Source organism: Portunus trituberculatus, chromosome 49, assembly GCF_017591435.1.
Source record: "Portunus trituberculatus isolate SZX2019 chromosome 49, ASM1759143v1, whole genome shotgun sequence".
Lineage (NCBI taxonomy): Eukaryota > Metazoa > Arthropoda > Malacostraca > Decapoda > Portunidae > Portunus > Portunus trituberculatus.
This window is the reverse complement of record NC_059303.1, coordinates 12,002,860-12,022,859: the sequence shown is the minus strand read 5'-3', so window position 1 is coordinate 12,022,859 and position 20,000 is coordinate 12,002,860. Positions and strand designations below refer to the sequence as shown.

General features: G+C 43.0%; 1 protein-coding gene across 6 annotated transcripts in view; it reads left to right on the top strand.

Moving 5' to 3' along the window:
* Positions 1-20,000, top strand: part of LOC123499156 (homeobox protein abdominal-B-like) — a 237,806-nt gene that overhangs the window by 161,020 nt on the left and 56,786 nt on the right. The window contains exon 1 of one of the 6 annotated variants that reach the window (XM_045246836.1): positions 359-591. The exons of the other annotated variants lie outside the window; for them this stretch is intronic. The gene's annotated coding sequence lies outside the window, so the exon portion shown is untranslated. Of the gene's footprint in view, positions 1-358; positions 592-20,000 lie in introns of those variants that run through there. 6 annotated transcript variants of the gene reach the window in all.

Here is a 20,000-nt window from a genome sequence, read left to right as displayed (position 1 = left end):
TTAATCGATGTTTTTAAGTGATGAAAATTTATATATTAATTAAAACAATTCAATTTCTTCCTACATTCCAATTTGAGTGCCGAGTGTAAATTGAATATTCAGCGTAAGTCGGTACTGTGAGTTTCAATCTGGATGTTTAGACTGTTGGCGGCAGATGGCAGCAGTGTTGTGGCGGCGGGAGCGTCGCCCACTCGCCTACGCTTCCACCTTACCAAACCTTTCTACGCCCATATTTCAGTCTCAAACCGTGTTCTTAGACGTTCAATGGGCTGGGACTGCTTGCAGGAAAATACTTGAAATGCCGTGTGCTAAGGAGACAGCGTGTGTGCGTGCCCGAACGGCGAGGGCAGGAGGGAGGGCGCGGTGGGGTCTGGGCGTGGGCGGCCGTCAAGACACAAGCGTTTTCGCAGCGGTGAGGAGACGGTCCCTCACCCTCCTTCCTTAAGCCGCCCTGTCCCCGTCGCACTGAACACAACAATTTTTATCAGTCATGTGGCGCTCTGAGGCGCCCAACACACCATCAGGACACGAGAGAAAATAACAGCTTCCCCTAGTGGTGCGGCGCCGTCTTATCAGGACCCCTGAAGTCAGGTAAGCTGTGGTGGAAAGTCTCTTCTGGCCGCGGAGCAAAATGTTTGTTGGCGGACCAGTATTAACATTTTACTCTTATGTTTCTATCCTGCTATATAACAATTTCTTCAGTCAAATTTTCTACGAATAGTGAGTAGCTAAAAATACTTTCATTATGTAAACCGTTGCACTATTCCTCGGTGACTGGAAAACACACGCTTAAAATACTTCCCAAATAAAAGTAAGACGGCACGCAATTCATATTTGGATCTTGCTTTACAAAATCTGCTTTTGAACCTTAAATCCGAAAATGTTACAGCAATCAGGGGCGAGAAAAGCAGCCTGTAATTTTTTGTGGCATTACATTACAACTAAATTTGTTGTACAAAGAATATATATCCGTGTGTGGGTTTATATATATATATATATATATATATATATATATATATATATATATATATATATATATATATATATATATATATATATATATCATTGAATGTCACAAAACACGGTTTCTGACGCTAACTAATGATTTTCCAGACACCTGATTGTTGATGTGCTTCACCGTACAGAGAAATATTCTGTTCATTTACCGCAACTACAAAGTATTTCACAGTAATCTAGCCACATGTAAAGTTCCATCACAATTAAGTGTCATCTTCACTTTTAAGACGAACACACTGCCAACGCTACTGACTATCTGATGCACAAACGCATATATACAAACACACAAGCCTTGAGCTTATTTTTTCTTCTCTTATATTTTTCAAATTTTCATTCCTTGTTCTTAATCTCGCTGATAGCCGTAGACGTCGTTAGGAGTAGAGAGTCCTTGATGAGCAGAGGTGACATCCGTGTAGCGCTGACTCGCAGGAACTGAGCTCAGGTTGTCTTGTTCCCATCCTCCAACCTTCTGTACAATAAACCGATCTTTACCAATATATCCCTTTCCTTTACTTTTTTAGCACGTTTTTTATAAGCAGAACTTACTTTAATGGTGTCTATGGATTGCCGTCTCTGCCTGCCTCGGCCGCGGCCACCACTTAGGCCTACCTACATTTGCATAATCATAAATATGCAAATTTTTGAGAACGATATTTTTTGCCTTTTTTTTCTCTCTCTCTACGGTTGTGTGTGTGTGTGTGTGTGTGTGTGTGTGTGTGTGTGTGTGTGTGTGTGTGTGTGTGTGTGTGTGTGTGTGTGTGTGTGTGTGTGTGTTCGTGGTATGTGAGCATGTGCACGCAAAAAAAAAAAAAAAAGCTCAGTATTTTCTAGAAGGATCAACACAGATGCTGGTTAATTTATCATTCTAATAAAGTATATTTTCTTTAGAAATCAACAGTACAATATGTACGACATATGTATTCCACTTAAACATAATTACAGGCGCAACAAAATGTATGCACAGGTTGTTTTCTGTCACATTAATAAGCTTGTGTGCATTTCACCACCTTATTTGAGCATATTACGCGTGTTCAGCTTGAGGAAAAAGCTGCTGTGCCGGCTGGCGGCCGCTTCGGCAGCGAGCCGCCTGCCCCCGCCAGCGGCCTTCTTACCAAACTAGCGCGGCAGTGGCTTACCTACTGCACTTCCATATTCTTTTTAATATCACGTCACCCTCCTGCGCTGTTTCATCCACAGCAGGTGTCTTTAGTTTGAATTTATCGTACGCACCTCACTCCCTAGCAGCTCCCCAACCCGCAGGTCAGAATCAAATCTTTCAATTCTACAAATAAGCATATACATAGGTTAATGTCAATTTTTTTGTCATCTATGCAATAAGAAGGAAAAACAAATATTTTCAACAATACCAAAAAAAGGGGTCAATATATGAAAAACAGTAATATGTGCACGCACATCAATATTTTCATCATATCTACAAAAGATAACGTTATAAGAGCAAGACCATAATAAAATTATACCCATGTCACATAAAGAGGATCATAGTCGTAAAATATTAGGCGTGCTTTTAAGGACAATCGAAATATTGTAATAAATTTTCAAGAATATTTTTGCTCACAAAGTTCTGCCTCGTGTTTATGCTGATAAGTCTGTGGGAGAGCTTGTTGTTGATTTAGTCGTTATAATCGGAAGAATATCGGCGAGCAATGCAGTGCACGTACATGTGTTGGTGTGCGCAGCGTGTATAGCCTCCCGCCACGGTAAATATACCTGCTCATTATGGCCAAGCAAGGAAGGAGTGGGGAACAGAGTAGGAGGGCCGGTACCTGACCGGCGGCGGCGGGCGGCTGAACCTTTATGGGATGGCTAATGTGCGGCGTCGGGAGGAGGAGCAGAACACGAGGATGCTGCACATGACAACGAGAACACATCTCGTAACAAAAAGAACATGATGGAAAACTATAATAAACACCAGAGAGTGTAACAGAAAAAGGATTAAGAAATGTTATCCGATCATCGAAGAACCTACAAGAAATTCAGAAATAATAAACACAAGAGGAATATCAATAAACTTCAGACCCATGACCAAAAAGAATACAATAAAACTCAGACGACCTCATTACACGCAATATCAAAACACCAGCCAAGTTCCACCTGCGTGCTAATCTCGAGTTCCCACAAAAACACTAAAATCCGAAGGAACTCCAGCATCCCTAGCGCCTCCAGCCCGCGTTCTCAGAACAGCGGTGAACATCAAGACTCCTCACTAGCGTCACCGTAAACTTCACTCCCCGAGACGGCCAAGTATGGGGCATAGGAGAAAGTAACCATAGCGTCCTTTCACCTGTATGCCCAACCCTCATCATCCTATAGAAGTGTCGAAATAAGAGGAAAATCTTGAATAAACATGTAAAGTAATAGTATTAGAAAACTGATCACCGACTGCTTTAGAACATTTCTTTAAGGTAATCTAAGAATACAGTTCAGGAAATATAAGATTGTCGGGCCGTCATTCAGAAGCCGCGTGAAAATCTCATTCCTGAAACCTTTTTTTGCCTTGTTAAATTTACCCCAAGACCTGTTTAAGGCAGCCGGTGAGCGGAGGTGAGGACGCGGGACAAAGGGAGGGGCCATGGCACGCCATCCGCAATGAGTTAGTACTCAATAAAACTCACGATACAGGGAGATTTGCGCTTGCCACTCCTTGCAAGTGCTCCTAGATTTCTCAGTAAACGACTTGACGCAGCAATCAGCAGACGTAGATTGAAGGAAGGAAGATAAGCAGAGGGGGAGGTAGAAAATTGAGAAGGTGAGTGATAAGAGGTGTGCATGTCTTGAGGAAGACCCTCTCATTATTCTTATCTTCTGGCAAACGTCTGTCTGGCCCGAACACCGACGCGGTAAAGCGAGTTCAGTTGTTCACGCTTGGTGTGTCTCGCCGTCTGGCCTTGAGTACATTTTATTCTATTCGCTGCTCAATATGTATAAAATAAAAGAATTTGTACTGTACATGTATGTATGATAAAATGAAAAATACTCTTTTCGTAGCTTTTTTTCAATATTGATCAGAAAATGCAAAACCACTGTACACATACAAAACTGTATATACATACAAATATACATTTAAATATGCATGTATATCAAATATACAGAATAAAACATGAAAATGCAGTATTACATAGAGACTGATTATTCAAATACACATACCCATATAAACACACACACACACACACACACACACACACACACACACACACACACACACACACACACACACACACACACAACCATACCTGTTGCTCTAATTTTTGCAAGATGTTACAAGTCCATTACGGGATATTATTGCACCATAAAATCAAAATCGTGTGTCACCTTGCAACTCTGGCACTCCAACCTCCTCTTCCCTTCTCATTTTCCCCCTCCTCCTCTCGTCATCCTTGTAACCTAATTTAGAATTTTTCATCACACACTAAGCAATTTTACGTAAAATAAGTATGCAAATTCACGACCGATAGAAGTAATGGCATTCAAGATTCGAAAAAAAGGCACTTCGAAGGAAACCATTTATGGAAATTAAATAAAACTAAATTGCTGAGTAACCTTCAAAAATGGTGGAGAAAGATAGAATAAGAAGAAAGTTATAGGTCAGGAGAAAAATGCTGAGATGCATCTAAAAGTCTAAAAGAAATTGCTTTCGGAAAATGAAAAAAGATCTTTCAAAAAAGGGAAATAAAATGAAGAAGGAACCAAGAAGAGAGAGGAGGAAGGAAGGGAGGGGCGTGGAGGGAAACGAAGGGAGGGGTTGGCGAAGACCATCAATGTCCCTCCATCCCTCCCACTTCTCTCCTCCAAGAAAGAAAAGAAGGAAGAAAAGGAAAAGGAAGCGGGGGGAGGGGTTGGAGGAAAAGAAGGAGGGGCTCAGTCTCTCTTTCCTCTGTTCTTCATGAATATAAATTGTCAGTGATTTTCTGAAAGTAAATCAAATAAGAAATGTTGGCTCGAGTGGAAAGCGTTATCGGTTGAAAAGAATGTAAGAAAAAAGTAATTATTTCAAGGAGGTTCGTATAAGGAAAGCAAGTTTATGATGAGAGAGAGAGAGAGAGAGAGAGAGAGAGAGAGAGAGAGAGAGAGAGAGAGAGAGAGAGAGAGAGAGAGAGAGAGAGAGAGAGAGAGAGAGAGAGAGAGAGAGAGAGAGAGAGAGAGAGAGAGAGAGAGAGAGAGAGAGAGAGAGAGAGAGAGAGTGTGTGTGTGTGTGTGTGTGTGTGTGTGTGTGTGTGTGTGTGTGTGTGTGTGTGTGTGTGTGTGTGTGTGTGTGTGTGTGTGTGTGTGTGTGTGTGTGTGTGTGTGTGTGTGTGTGTGTGTGTGTGTGTGTGTGTGTGTGTGTGTGTGTGTGTGTGTGTACTGGCAAACATCCGCTCCATACACTATTCACAATGATTCGTTCCTTGGCTCCTATTAACTTTCTTTCCCCATAATTTCCCATAATGTCTGCGATAGTTTCCCTTGTTTTTCACGGCGTTACTCTTGGGTACTGTTTCTTATAGGATTTTTTTCCTTCCCTTTTTTTTCCCATGATTCCTCTTCCTTTCTCCCATGACATTATGACGTTCTTGTCCCGTTTGTCTTCCTCTGTTTCCTCATTCTTTTCCTCTTTGTCTTCAAACTAAGAGAGAGGACAGATGGAAGGCAACAGCTGACAGATTATAATGACACAACACACACACACACACACACACACACACACACACACACACACACACACACACACACACACACACACACACACATAGGTGATACACGTTCCTAGTCTGTACATGGTAGTCAGACAATCTTAGTGACAGTCAAGTAAATACAATGTTAGTCTAATAATACCTTTGAAATGAGTCGCGCTATGTTGTAGATACTTTACGTGTACGAGTATAATACTATGGAGAATATGCTTCCACTAGTGCAATTCTTATATATGGTTAAAACACTGAATCTAAGAACACGTAGATTCACATGGAAATAAAAGCCGTGAAAATATACTTGCAGTTAAAGAAAGTAAGTGCGGTGTGTTGGTTGCTGAGTGGGAGCTGTAGACCGATAAGAAATCACGTAGAATGAGATGCAAAACGAAATGTTGAATAAATAGGCGCGGAGGAATATATTAAGAGCAGTGTATCTATCACGTCAAATCACATCGGCCCTAAATCTTCACATCCTCACCGCACCACCTGCCTCCCCTGCTACACCTGCTTCACCTGCTTCCTTAAGTCTGAGCAGGACACTTTTTGGCTGGTAACCGTGTCTCGCCGCCGGGCTCCAGACGTCATATTATTAGGGAGGGGGTCACAGGCGGCTTGGCGTGTCGGCCGCGCTGCTGCCGTCCTCCACCTGTGCCAAGGCGGTAGGAAAGTTGCTCCCCCGGTCTCTAATTGGACGGAACTAACGAGGCTCCAGGTGGGCGTGTCCTGGCTTGGTAAATGTTCAGGAGGCGCTTGTCCTTCAGGAACACCCCCGTGAATATTAGTCGCCGGTAATGTTGACTTCAATTTATTCACAAGAGAAATATTCCCAACGTACCCAGAGGAGTCAACAGCAGAGCCAGCTTTAATTTGACGTGCGTGAGTGATAATGCTGCACATGATAAGACATAATAAGACATAATAAGGCGTAACAGAAAGAAACTCAGAGGTTGCCTGCAGATGTATTTTCACAATAGCAAAAGACGAAAGGAAGAAATAAAAGGTGAACACTAAAAAATGACAAATAATTTTTCTCGAAAGTAGCGAAAGCATGAAACACACGTGGATGTGTCTGTCTTTGTGCAGCAGTGAATGGTGATGACGACTGTAATAATTAAATAGAACGACTTGAAGTATGTGTTTAGGGTGTACACTCCAAGATATAGTTGTGTTTATATTCTCTCTCTCTCTCTCTCTCTCTCTCTTATACATACACACACACACACACACACACACACACACACACACACACACACACACACACACACACACACTTTCGTATTTTTCTCACACGTTTCATCTCGGAGGGACGTGCGTCAGTGCTAACCGAGGCTCTGAGGCTGTAGGAAAGAAGGGCCGGGGACGGGCGGGTGGTGTGGAAGATGCTTGGGGGGAGTGTGGTGGAGGAGGCTAAGGGTGAGTCTCCAAGTTTACACAGCGTGGGGATTAATTTTTGCTTCATCAAGGGTCTGGTCGGAGATTTACGTGTAGCGCGAGAAGCCACGAGGAAAATAAAGTTAATATGATGCAAGTGTTCAGAAAATATAATAAACATAAAGCGAAATAATCTTATACAATAATAAAAAACCCTCCACTTTCTTACTTTTGGAATCATTCAAGTAAACAAAAAATATCACCATTAACTTTACTTTTCCAGCAAAGCAAAGCAATAACACCAAAGACTAAGAAGAAATACAGAAACACTCCTTTCCTTTATATCGAGTTTATCCTGACTTTTATTTCGGCTTAAACTGCACAAACAGAAGAACGAAAGTAGTGACCGATGTTTGCTGTTCTCCCTCCTTCTTCTTTCCCCTCACGACACGGAACCGCTCTCCTCTCAGCCTCTCGATGGCACCTAACGCCCTCCACACCCTCACTGTACGCGGGAGGGGGCTGGAGAGCGGCAGGGCGGGAGGAGAAGGAAGGGCGGGGCGGATTCCGAACAGTGCGACATTGGTGAGGATGCTTTCAGGGTACACCGTTTCTTTGTTTTTATTTGTTTTGTTTCCCGTCTACCCGTGGCCAAGATCTCGTCTCGTCTTCGTAGAAAAAAAAAAAAAAAATGGAAGAAAAAAATGCGATTGTTTTTAGTATCAGGCAAGTTTTTTGTTTGGTTTTCGTGTCTAAGTGGCCAAGACCTTGTGGGTTGTCATAAAGCACACACACACACACACACACACACACACACACACACACACACACACACACACACACACACACACACACACACACACACACACACACAACAGAACCTAATATCAAAAGAAATCTGGTGTCTTTTTAATTTTTTTCTTACTTAATGTTCTATGTGTTGTGGCTTAAAATCCAGAGGGAGGCTTTATATCTGTAACCCTGTAGGCAGGGTTACAGATGGTGGGAGACTCGAGCTTGCTACAATAGGCACAACAGGCTTAATCGAAGGTTCTCAGCACGTTGCGTCTACACATGTCAGATTAGTAAACTATCTAAGCACAATAAGATTCTTTTTTATATCACATGGACCTGTTTATTGTCAATCCATTGTAAATATGGTTCAATTGGGTTTTATTTAATTCGTCTGTTTATGTAATTAAACTCGTAAATTTTTTTCTACCTTTTTACTGAGGGAAAAAAAATTGTCACTTAAATGGTAGGGTAAGATAGAGAGAGCTTTATAAAACAATTTATCGCTTACTTTCTCATGCTCATTAATGCGTTTCTTAGATCCAACTGAAAATAAACGTTCCTATTATCTAACTATATTAGGTAGAACATAAAGATAAAGCTATACTCTCTCTCTCTCTCTCTCTCTCTCTCTCTCTCTTTCTCTCTCTGAAAATAGTGGAGTCCTAAATCTCATCAACTTTTCCAATTATGAAAAAGAAAAATAGTCAACGAGGATAAAGCTTCATGGTCCAAAAAGCAATATGAGGGAGGAAAGAAAACGAGAGCCGGGCGGGAGGGAGAATTAGGCGGGAGGAGGAGACGCGAGGAAGGAAGAAAAAAACAACAACACGAGGAGGAGGAGGAGGAAGAAGAAGACAAGAAAGGAGAAAGAAGCAGAAGAAAAGTTTTAACTGTGGGAAGGATGAGAACGAAAGAATGGTAAAAGAAAAAAAAAAAAAAACTAGACAAACAATACAAGACAGGCAGGCAGCCAACAGGATTTGCGAGAAAGCGAGAGAAGAATTGAATAGGACTTGCGCACGAGAGAAAGAGGAAAGGCGGAGGAAAAGTGCGAAGAACAGTGTGAATAAGAAGGAAACGTGGCCAAGTGAGAGAGAAGATAAGATAAAGACGATGGGGATGAGCAAAGTTGAGAAAGAGATAGCTAGGGATTTACAGAGAGAGAGAGAGAGAGAGAGAGAGAGAGAGAGAGAGAGAGAGAGAGAGAGAGAGAGAGAGAGAGAGAGAGAGAGAGAGAGAGAGAGAGAGAGAGAGAGAACTAAGGGCTGCCACAAGATAACTCAACCAGCTGTGAGGAAGGGCGGGAGGACGTGATGGAGGAGAGTTGGGGTGAAAGATGAGGGCGGGTGGCAGCGGCGGCGGCGGCTCTTCTAGCGGACTGTAGTTTGTTGCCAAAGTTAGATTGGACTCCGAAGTTGTTATAAAGACCTGGAATTTCGCGCAGTTAATCGCAACGGAGACTTTTCCCGGCGAGCCGCTTAAAAACGGCAACTCTGTGTCTCTTTTATGGTTTCATTTTTCAAACTTCACGAGACTCATCTTCCACGTCAGTTGTTGTCCCCCAGCGGGTCTGTTTTCACTCAACTTCTTTTCTTTTCGCGAGGTAAAGTTTTCCGGGGTATTATTACATTTGGCGTTTCTAAAAAAAAAATAAATAAAAATAAAAACTTTCACTGAACTAGCTGGCAGCGAGGTAATATGTATGCAAGTTTAGATCTTTATCTGTTAGTCGAGCTAGCCTTCTCTCTCTCTCTCTCTCTCTCTCTCTCTCTCTCTCTCTCTCTCTCTCTCTCTCTCTCTCTCTCTCTCTCTCTCTCTCTCTCTCTCCTGTGAACACTGAAATTGAAATGTGGATAACGTTGAGCGGAAATATCTATAGGCAATTCCGAGACTTAATGTTGTTTTTCTTTTGCAGGTAAGTGGAGGCGGAGTGGTGGCCAGGTGGGTCTGGAACCTCCTTTATTACAGGTAAAGTTCAGGGTCACCTTACTATGCTTTGCTTTTATAACCTGCCTAAGCCAAATTTCCAAGGCAACTTCCATGAACTCATAGAGGAGATTGTTCCCGTAGTGACTGCCACCCCCCCATGCTAAGGTGTCCTCGGGTGTCCACGTCCTATACCAAAGCTGTTGTGGTGCGGAGAGCAACACGTGCAAGACTCCCTAAGCCTCCCCCCGGCACTCCTGGGTCATGGGTGCGGTCTGCCATGAGGTGGGTCCACCAAGAACCTCAGCAGGAGAGGGGGAGAGCAAGGCTGTGGGAGGAGAGAGGACCAGCAGGTTACACGCCTACTGGAGAGACACGGCTGGCGGGGGGCCAACCTCGGTGGCCCAGGCTTAATATTTGGCCACGCTGAGCACATTTGGCCGCTTTATTACCGCCGCTCGCTCGTTACCATCCTGGCCGAATATTGCAGACGACGTACGAGGAATTCTGAAAGGATTTCTAGGTCTCAGAACGGCAAGAATCAGCGGCCTTTGGGACTACATGGCTAGCTGAGCCTCATGCGGGAGGCGGGGTGGGCGCGGCAACCAAGAGTAAAGGAACAAGTTCAAGTTGCCTCATCCTCAAGTTCCCTAAAGTGCAGACCACCAGCGAGGCGGTGCTTTGCCCCGCCCGCCTGGTCTTGCTCGAGGCAGAGCAGCTGCTGCTCTTCAGTCTAATTAAACTGAGGCCGTGCAAGCCTCTGGAGTGGAGATATCTCAGCATTAATAATACCTTCATCCGGCGGCACAGTGATGAATATATAGATTAAAGTAACCTTCTAAAACTTACACTCTGATTTCCTTAATCTTTCCTTGTGACACAGTTACAAGTCAGTGAGATTTATGAGGGATCAATAAAAACATTGTCTAATTTGTTAGAAAAGAAAAGCAAAATCTTTCACTGGGAACTGTAAGGGAGCAGAGCACGCAGGTGAGATAAATTGAAGACAAAGCAGGAGATATTTGAAACATCTGGGCGGCGAGGAGAGAGCTGCCCAGCAAGAATAAATAAACACATCCAAAGGTCCGTTTTCTCTGCCATCGTCTAAGCCTAAGCCCACCGCCTTAGGGGCGCCGCCTCTCACACCACCACAGCGACGCAGCCCACGAACAATGTTTCTGGCTGAGTACGTGCACAACTGATCGCTGAGTGCGGGAAAGGTTACAGTGTGGGGCCAAAGGTGAGCTGCCGGGTGTACACGACTGGAAATTCATGAAAACCTAAAGACAAAAGACGAAGGAAAAGAAACATATTCGACAACAGTCTTTTCTCGAATTCACAACTCATGGCGCAAAAGTTCATGGAGTAAGATCATACCATCATGACTCATGAGGAAAAATAGTTCTGTGGCAAGATTGAATTAAACAAGTTAAGTTTCTATTGTTCCTGGCACAATTTCAATAAGCTCATGAAAGAGTGAAAACAGCAATACAATTCAACAGATCTGCAGGGTGCGGCCCAAACTAAGAACAATACCACGGAAACTGTTGATTCCTGGCGCAGCCCTCGCACCGACACGGCTATATAGGACGGCCAGAGCTAAGGGAGGCTGTGTCAAGAGGCCATAAACGACATAAGCATTTACCGAGGATAACGTGAACGGAGGGAGGCTCGGGGAGTGAAGCCAGAAGTGGAGGGGACACGGACGATAAGAAATTGTTGACTTAGGCGAACCTGACCTTCGATGCCCATCTTGAATGCTGACTATCTGGACTCTGAATAAAACGCATGCTAAGTTCAATTCACTCACACACTAAAAGGAGATGGAAGATATATAAAATAGATGACAGTTACACAGATATACTAAAACTGATACACATTTAAACAAACCAGAATCAACAAAGGCGAAACTAACCATAGAAACATTTCTGGTAGGTAAGGAGATAAAAAGAAGAAGAGGTTCCTTTTGGGGAACACGGGGAGGCAAAGCTTGTGACCGCATGGAGAGCAAAGCCAATGCAGTTGAAGTAAACATAAGTAATGAACAGATAATGACTCTCATCCATGACTGGTGTGTGACCCTTGGCATACTCAGGCCTTGCTTGTTTTGGTCCCACTCAGCGCTTGAGGGTGTCTGGTGCATACAAAACACACATTAGCCGCGCACAGAGCTCGACGCCTAGGATGTGAGACCTTCACAGATAACACGAACGAAACGATGCTATTAAACGTAAGGTCTTATAAACGTCGCAAGAAACGTCTTCTACGGTGGAATAGGACGCAGCGCATTCTAACTAGACTCGACCTCCAGCATTTCCCAATAAGTATACTGTCTCTCTCTCTCTCTCTCTCTCTCTCTCTCTCTCTCTCTCTCTCTCTCTCTCTCTCTCTCTCTCTCTCTCCTTTCGTTGTACTTTCACCCTTTGCTCAACATTCTTAAAACTAGAGCGGACACAATTAGCTCAGTGCGATAAGCTCTCAGCCTGTTTTGGAATGCAGACTTAGCCGCATCAACAGTCACCTAGCGAGCCTCTGACACCCATCTGTACCAGAGAATCGTGCGGAGGAGAGAAACAAATCTATATATGGATATGCACACACACACACACACACACACACACACACACACACACACACACACACACACACACACACATAGTCAGGAAACTCGTCAGGTTGAGAGAGTTCGAGAGGATGCCATGGGAGAATGCTAATGGCGACTCAAGAGCAGGATAAGTGGAGGTCCACCGATAACATGGGTGGAGAGAGGAGGGCGGGAAGGAAGTAAGAAAGGGAGAAGAGTGGAGAGAGAGAGAGAGAGAGAGAGAGAGAGAGAGAGAGAGAGAGAGAGAGAGAGAGAGAGAGAGAGAGAGAGAGAGAGAGAGAGAGAGAGAGAGAGAGAGAGAGAGAGAGAGAGAGAGAGAGAGAGAGAGAGAGAGAGAGAGAGAGAGAGAGAGAGAGAGAGAGAGAGAGAGAGAGAGAGAGAGAGAGAGAGAGAGAGAGAGAGAGAGAGAGAGAGAGAGGCAAGCCTGCTGATCCAAGTATATGTTCGCCTTTTGGACGGGTTTCGAACGCGGCCGTAGCCAGGTTGTCACTAGCATAGGAATGACACTCGTTATACTGGCAACCAATCCCGATACTAGCACGGCCGACCCCGCTAAGTGAGTCCTCTGGGGAGACGACCCTTTGTGCGGCGGGACGAGAGGCGAGCGTGGCCGGGAGGGAGGCGGGAGGGCTGGACTCAAGTGCTGGGGCGGGAGGAGCATGTCTCTTGGCTGGCGATTCCTGAGGCGAAGTGTTTATGCCCAGACTCAGACCCGCCACTTCCACTCTTCTCTTTTTTTCTTCCCTGTCCACTTTCCGTGCTTCCAAGTCTCTCTCTCTCTCTCTCTCTCTCTCTCTCTCTCTCTCTCTCTCTCTCTCTCTCTCTCTCTCCTCCGTCTATCTCTTCCTCCATCCTCTCCTCCAGCTCACAAGGCCTTATCCTCCTCTTCTCCTAAAATGTTATGCTTTTTGCTCACCTCTGCAGGCACTAACCGGTTTGCTTGGCCACTCCTCCCCTCCTTTCGCCATCTTACAATTGCCATTTTAATCTGATATCAAGACAAAGATTTCTGGACAGCACCACCACGTAAAAGTTATCTTATTCTATTCATTAATACGTGATGTAAAAAAAGGAAAAAAAGCGAGTATATAAGTAATTGTAGGAATGATAAAAATACGCAAACAGAACAATGGAATAAGTAGGAGAAAGAGGTAGGAACAAAAGAAATAGAGAAGTAACTAAACAATATAAAAAAGAAGATAGAGCAGATTTAGGAGACGGAGATGTAAGAGACACACACACACAGATCGAGAAGGATAAGAGTGAGAAGACAAAGTATAAGGGCGAGGGAAGAGTTACTAGAAAAGGAAAAGAGAAAAAAATATTTGTCCGAATCTCGACACAGTTCTGTAAATCTAGATCTTTGTGTCTCTGGTACTGCCTGTTGACACCCGCGTCCTCCCAAGCCTGTTCGTCTCGTCCTACCTGCTCGGCTTGTTTACTCAAGCGGAGAATTCGCCGAAGGGAAGGGGGTGGTGAAAGGATAATGGAAGACGAAAGATGAAGGGAAGGAGAGGGGGAACTAAAATTGGCTACAACGGGGCTAATAACATAAACGGTTGAAGGAACAAATGACGTCGGGGAAGAAAAAGAAGACAAAGAAAATTTTATATATTATGGAAGTGATGGAAGGCTATACTACTTGATGTAGAGGACCAACTGGTATTGAATGTAAGGAAGGGGTGGTGTGGTTTAAATGGATGGATCACAACGGAGAAACAGCTTAAAAAATGAAAATGAAAGGAAAGAAAAAAATACTTGATCACGTAGGAAGACACGGAAGATCAAGGAAGATAGAAAAGAGCTAGACTTAAAATCTAAGAAGCCAAAAAAACAAAAAGAAATAAGGGAATAAGAAAAATGATGCGGATGTTTGCAGTAAAAATAACATAATCAGGAAAGAAATGGAAAACAGAAGAAGATAAGGAGGCAAAGGGAGAATAAATTAAATGCAGGCAGAGACGTAATACAAGCAAAAAAAAAATATAGAGTACAAAATTTAGATGCAATAATAAAACAATGAAAACAATATAATGAAGTCAATTATAATGTTGTTTAAAGCATTAACACAAAAATAAAATGAAGATGGAATTTAATGCTTAAAGATAACAATAATAATAGTAACAAATAAATGGATAAATGAATAAAATAATTGTTTGTGTACTTGTCACCTCCTAGTCTCAGATATTCAAAACTGATACACTCCTCCTTGTCACACACCACAAAGCACACCAACGACATTATTCACCACAATGCAAACTCAACACGAGCAGAACACGCAGATAATTACCCCCTCCCTCCCACGTCTCTCTCTCTCTCTCTCTCTCTCTCTCTCTCTCTCTCTCTCTCTCTCTCTCTCTCTCTCTCTCTCACACACACACACACACACACACACGGAACTCACGGTTGCGGATTTGTCGTGGTATTAAGTAATGAGTAGGTTCCTTAACGTAAAGGCTCAACCACAGCTTCTTGCGGTGTTGTCACGGTCGATGGGTTTACGAGAACGCGCTTCCTTCCCGGCACCTCTCCCCTCCGTCGCCGCCCCAATAGGTGAGGCAAAAAAGAAAAGAAAAAGGAAATATAATTCAAGGGAGATAAAAGAAAGAAGGGAAAAAAATGGAGGTTCAAGGTCTTATCATATAATTAGGCTGTGTGTATGGACGTCCCGTTGTCCTTTAACTCAGATGGCAGGAGGATTACTGTAGGCCTCGTCTCCCTCACTATCAAAATGACTCCACCGCGGGTGTTCCAGAGTGTGTAATTCCCCTGCCGCTAGGAGGCATCCCATCTTTTAATCCAGCAGCCTTCCATTCACAGATCAAGGCTACCTCCCTCACCTCAACCACCCAGACACCAGTCACTCTGACACTGATGCGAAAAATATGAAATTCAGAAGCTTTTCGATGGCGATTCCTAAGCATTCTGTGTGAATAGCTAAAAAATAACTACATAAAAGTGCAAAAAAAGACTCCTACTGAAACACACACACACACACACACACACACACACACACACACACACACACACACACACACACACACACACACACACACACAGGAAAAAAAAACTTATCCCATTCCACACACTAGAATGTTTGACAGGAAGGATGAATTACGAAAAAAAGGGGCAATAAATTCAACTTAAAGTTCGGTGACCTCACCCTTCCATCTACTCTTCCTTCTCTCCACCACACCCATTTTATAAACCACACAGCAGGAGGCGCAGATCAGCCTGCTTCTTCTCCCCAGCCTTACCCCACCCGCTAGCATCAATGGCATCCACCTTCTTCTTCTGCTGCGGAAAATTAAGCCCTGTCCTCTTACGTTTCCTTCTTATCACTGCAGTTAGCGATACTGTCGGACGCCATGTCTCCTCAGAGATGGGATTTTTTTAAGAACGTAAAGGAAAGAGGCGATCGAAAAGAAGAGGAACTGAAGGTAGAGAGCAATAAGCAATAAACAAATTTAAGTAATGGATTAACTTCTTAAGTACTGCCACATTTTTACCATGAGTTTTGGGTGTGACTAGACGATTTTATTGACATTAGAAAGGGTCTATAGAGGTCAGAAGATTCATAACCAGTCTTCACTATTTCTAATCTCAACCAAAGTTTCTGAAGCTGTATAAATTCACTATATAGTAGGCAGAATAAAAATGAAAACGTGTCATGGTACTGAGGAGGTTAAGGACGTAAGGGAAAGAGGAAGTGGAAAGGAAAAAGGGACTTATAAGAGGGGAAGTAAAGGTAGAGAGGAACAAGCAACAAAAGGAATCAAGTAATGGATTGAGAGACATAAAGACACTAACGAGGAAAGAGAAAGAGAGAAAAAAGGGCAGGGTGGGAGATTGAGAAGAGAAAGCGAAATGCAGTCGAGGAGGAGAGGAACTAAAGGTAAAGCGGAGCAGGCAACAAGAAATCAAAGTGATGGATTAAGAAGATGAAGAGACTAACGAGGAGAAAGGAGAGAGAGAGAGAGGAAAAAGAGAGGATGGGGTGGTGGAGAAGGAAGGTGAGGAGTAAGGGAAAAGAAAAGCAGGTGGTGAGACTTCAGACACCGAAAAAAAGTAAGAGTAAACATCCCAGCAGCAAGTTTTTCGGTTCTTCCCAAGTGAATATTCTCAGTTTAAGTACTCGTAAACACCTGAGGCTGGCACACTCAAGGGCCACTGAGGATGAATATACATTTGTTTACATACAATTTTATCCTTTAGTGCCGCGCCTCCTCAAGAAATCTTATCCAATGTGTCGCCCTTATCACGCCTCACCTGAGAAAAATCATGGCATTTACGTGACCGTGCAGGTAAATACATATTTCAAAGCATTTTTAATTGAAATCACACCATTTCAGAGCACACACCTGCACTAGTTACATCATGCTGCATTACATAAATGCTTACGTTGTTTTAAAACATGCAAAGTGAAATACTTACATAACATCAATAGATAAATCAAGGAAGCCACTATCATCTGCATCATTATGTTCATCTGTCTAAATTTCCATGTCAGAGTCATAAACAACAATAATTTTCAATCTTTCAGCTACTATTTTGTGTCTTCAACGACATGACAACACATTTATCAAGGCAACACGAGACAGGTAAACATACGCCTTTCTAGCCAGCGGCAGAAAACTGACCACCATCATGTAAAAGCTGAGATCAAGCAAATATAGCTCCTGCGGCTGGGACGGTCGGGCCTCTCAGCACAAGCGGGCAGTGATCCTTAAGCCGCTCGGTTCCCTGCCACAAATTACTTAGGAAAGCAGCACACGAATTACACGCCAATAAAGTTGAACAGCGGCTCATCTACTCGTGCGATGTATGAAGGGAAGCGTCATAAAACACGGCCGATTTAGAGATCTGCCCCGATAGACTTGGGAGCCAAGGCTCACTCAGCTAATCAGGACTTGTTCAACCTGAGATAAGGCGCTAAAAAGAAGAAGGATGAAACACATACACAATCATGGACACAAACACGTAACAATATATAGATTTCCAGTTTTTTCCACGTACTGTCTCTTGAATACTGAACAGAAAGGAAGGAAGAGGAATATGATGAAAATGTTAAAAATTGGTAGGGAAAGATAAGAAGTTTGAGGAGGAAGATCCAAGGAGCACTTCTGGTAGTCCGTCACAGGCACAGACACACACTGAAGGGACTCCCGCCAGGCTCATAAGTTGCTCCCCAAAGCAGACCTTCGCCAGACCCGCCTCAATGGCCAGTCTTGTTGCCTTGTTTACATCATAGACGCTAACGACACGACGGAGGCCTCTCATTTTACCTCCCCTTTCCCTCCTTTTTCTAGCCCTTCTTCCTCCCTCGCCCTGTATCTCTCCCCTCTCTTCCCTCCTCTCCTCGCCTCAACTTCCTCCGTCTCCTCACCCTCCTCTGTTTATTTCTTTCATTCTCCTTTCATTTCATTTTATCCTCTACTGATTTATTGTAAAGTGTGTTTAGATCTTTGTGATGTTCTGTAATTTTCTTTCCAGTTTCATACTAAACATTAGTTATGTAACAGCCATCACGCTCAGCAACAAAGACAATAATAAAACAGCAACATCAATGAGAACTTTTGATAACTTTGCCCATTTTAGAGTTGATATAAAGTTTTATTTTTCACTTTGTCTTCAAGCCCCCGATGAATCGTAGAAAAAATCTCAATCAAAATAGTTGAGGTTGTTGCTCCAAAGTTAAAAAAAAAAAAGTAATGGTTCCTTAATTAAAAAGTTCTGTATCAGCCAAATTATTAAAGCAATATACTGATGCATTTACATATTTTTATGAGTATCGTGGAATGTGGATCAGACAGTAAAACCAAGAAAAAAAAAAAAAAACATACAGGAGATGATCAGATTGTTTTGCCTTCATGCCAAGCTGATGCAGCAGATACCACTTCATTTTTCTTGCTCTTCCAATCCAAAATCTCTCTCTCTCTCTCTCTCTCTCTCTCTCTCTCTCTCTCTCTCTCTCTCTCTCTCTCTCTCTCTCTCTTCACACACACACACACACACACACACACACACACACACACACACTTAAACAAACTACTTATGAAACGTTATATAAAAGGTAGGTAAATCATGAGTATTGGTGCAGATTAAGATACGTCACTCTGTGGAAAGCAAGGACGCCATAAGATTAACGTTTGTCCCTCACTCGTAATGGCACAACACCGCACACGTCACATCACAACACATCGGTATAACGTGTCACTTTAGAAACCATAAGTGAGACGCCACCGTATTTTTTTCCTCTTCCAGCCTATGCCTGATATGTAAAACACACATTTTCAGTACAGAATTCCTTAATCATGTATTGGAAACATTTTCTTAAGCAAATTTTGAAACGTTTCTCATACTTTTTTTTTACTACTACTGCTACTACTACCACTACTACTACTACTATTACTACTACACCTACTATACTACTATAACTACTACTACTACTATTAATGCTGCTGCTGTTGCTTCCACTACTGATGGCGCTTTTCCTGCTACAACTACTACATTACATGCTACAGCAGCCTTCGCTGTAGCGGCATAATTAATCTGTGCTGGGGATGAACAGGGGAGAGGTCTTTTACATGCAGATTTAATCAAAGCATCATGTTTACCCTTTCCCTTGTTGAGCTCTCTCTCTCTCTCTCTCTCTCTCTCTCTCTCTCTTCTCGCCTCCCGGAGTGTTTACGCCGACGAAGGGGATCAAAGGACGCCGGACGCGGTCAGTTGGGCTTCGGGCGCCAGTGGAAGGTTTTTCTTGTAAACATGAGCATACGACACCCTCTCCTGGGGCTCTGGGTGCCTCCGCTGCCTCCCGCTTTCTTACTGTGCATTTTAGCAAGTGTATGTGTGTGTTTTGGTTCGTGTTAGTGCCTCTTGGTATGCCTTAGTCACTCTTAACGGGGAGTGAGGAGCCTTCATGAGGTTGTGTGTGTTGTCCAAGTGTTGGGTGTTCCTTCGCGCAAAAAACACTGCGATATGAGCAACACGCTAATGAGGAAAGGAGTAAGAAGAGTGCGTTACAGTTCATAGTAATGGATATCTTAAGTGAAGGTTGACATTACGTGTCTGATGAGATAAATATAATAGTGTTTTGATTAATACATATATCCATAACGGTACGGATCGTGATACTTAACCAACCACTGTTTGGTGTATATGAATTTCAAGATAAAAAAAATGTTATTGGTCCTTTTAACAAAAAATAATTACATAACGCCACATCAAAGATATCAGCACCACATTACATTCCACACACACAATACTCTACTGCAACACTTAACCCTTTCAACACTGGGACACATTTTTACCTTGGGATATGTGTATGATTAGACCATTTTATTGACATTAGGAAGGGTCTATGGAGGTCAGAAGATTAATGGCCACAATTTTCACTATTTTAACCCTTACACAAGTTTCAGAAGCTGTATAAAATCACCAAATAGTAAGCAAAAAAATATGGAAACACGTCATGCTACTGAAGGGGTTAATTAACATCATACTCCACATCACATCATATCTATCCAGCAGTCACCACACCATATACTACATCACACCATCCACACCACTCAACATCATACAATCCACACCTCATC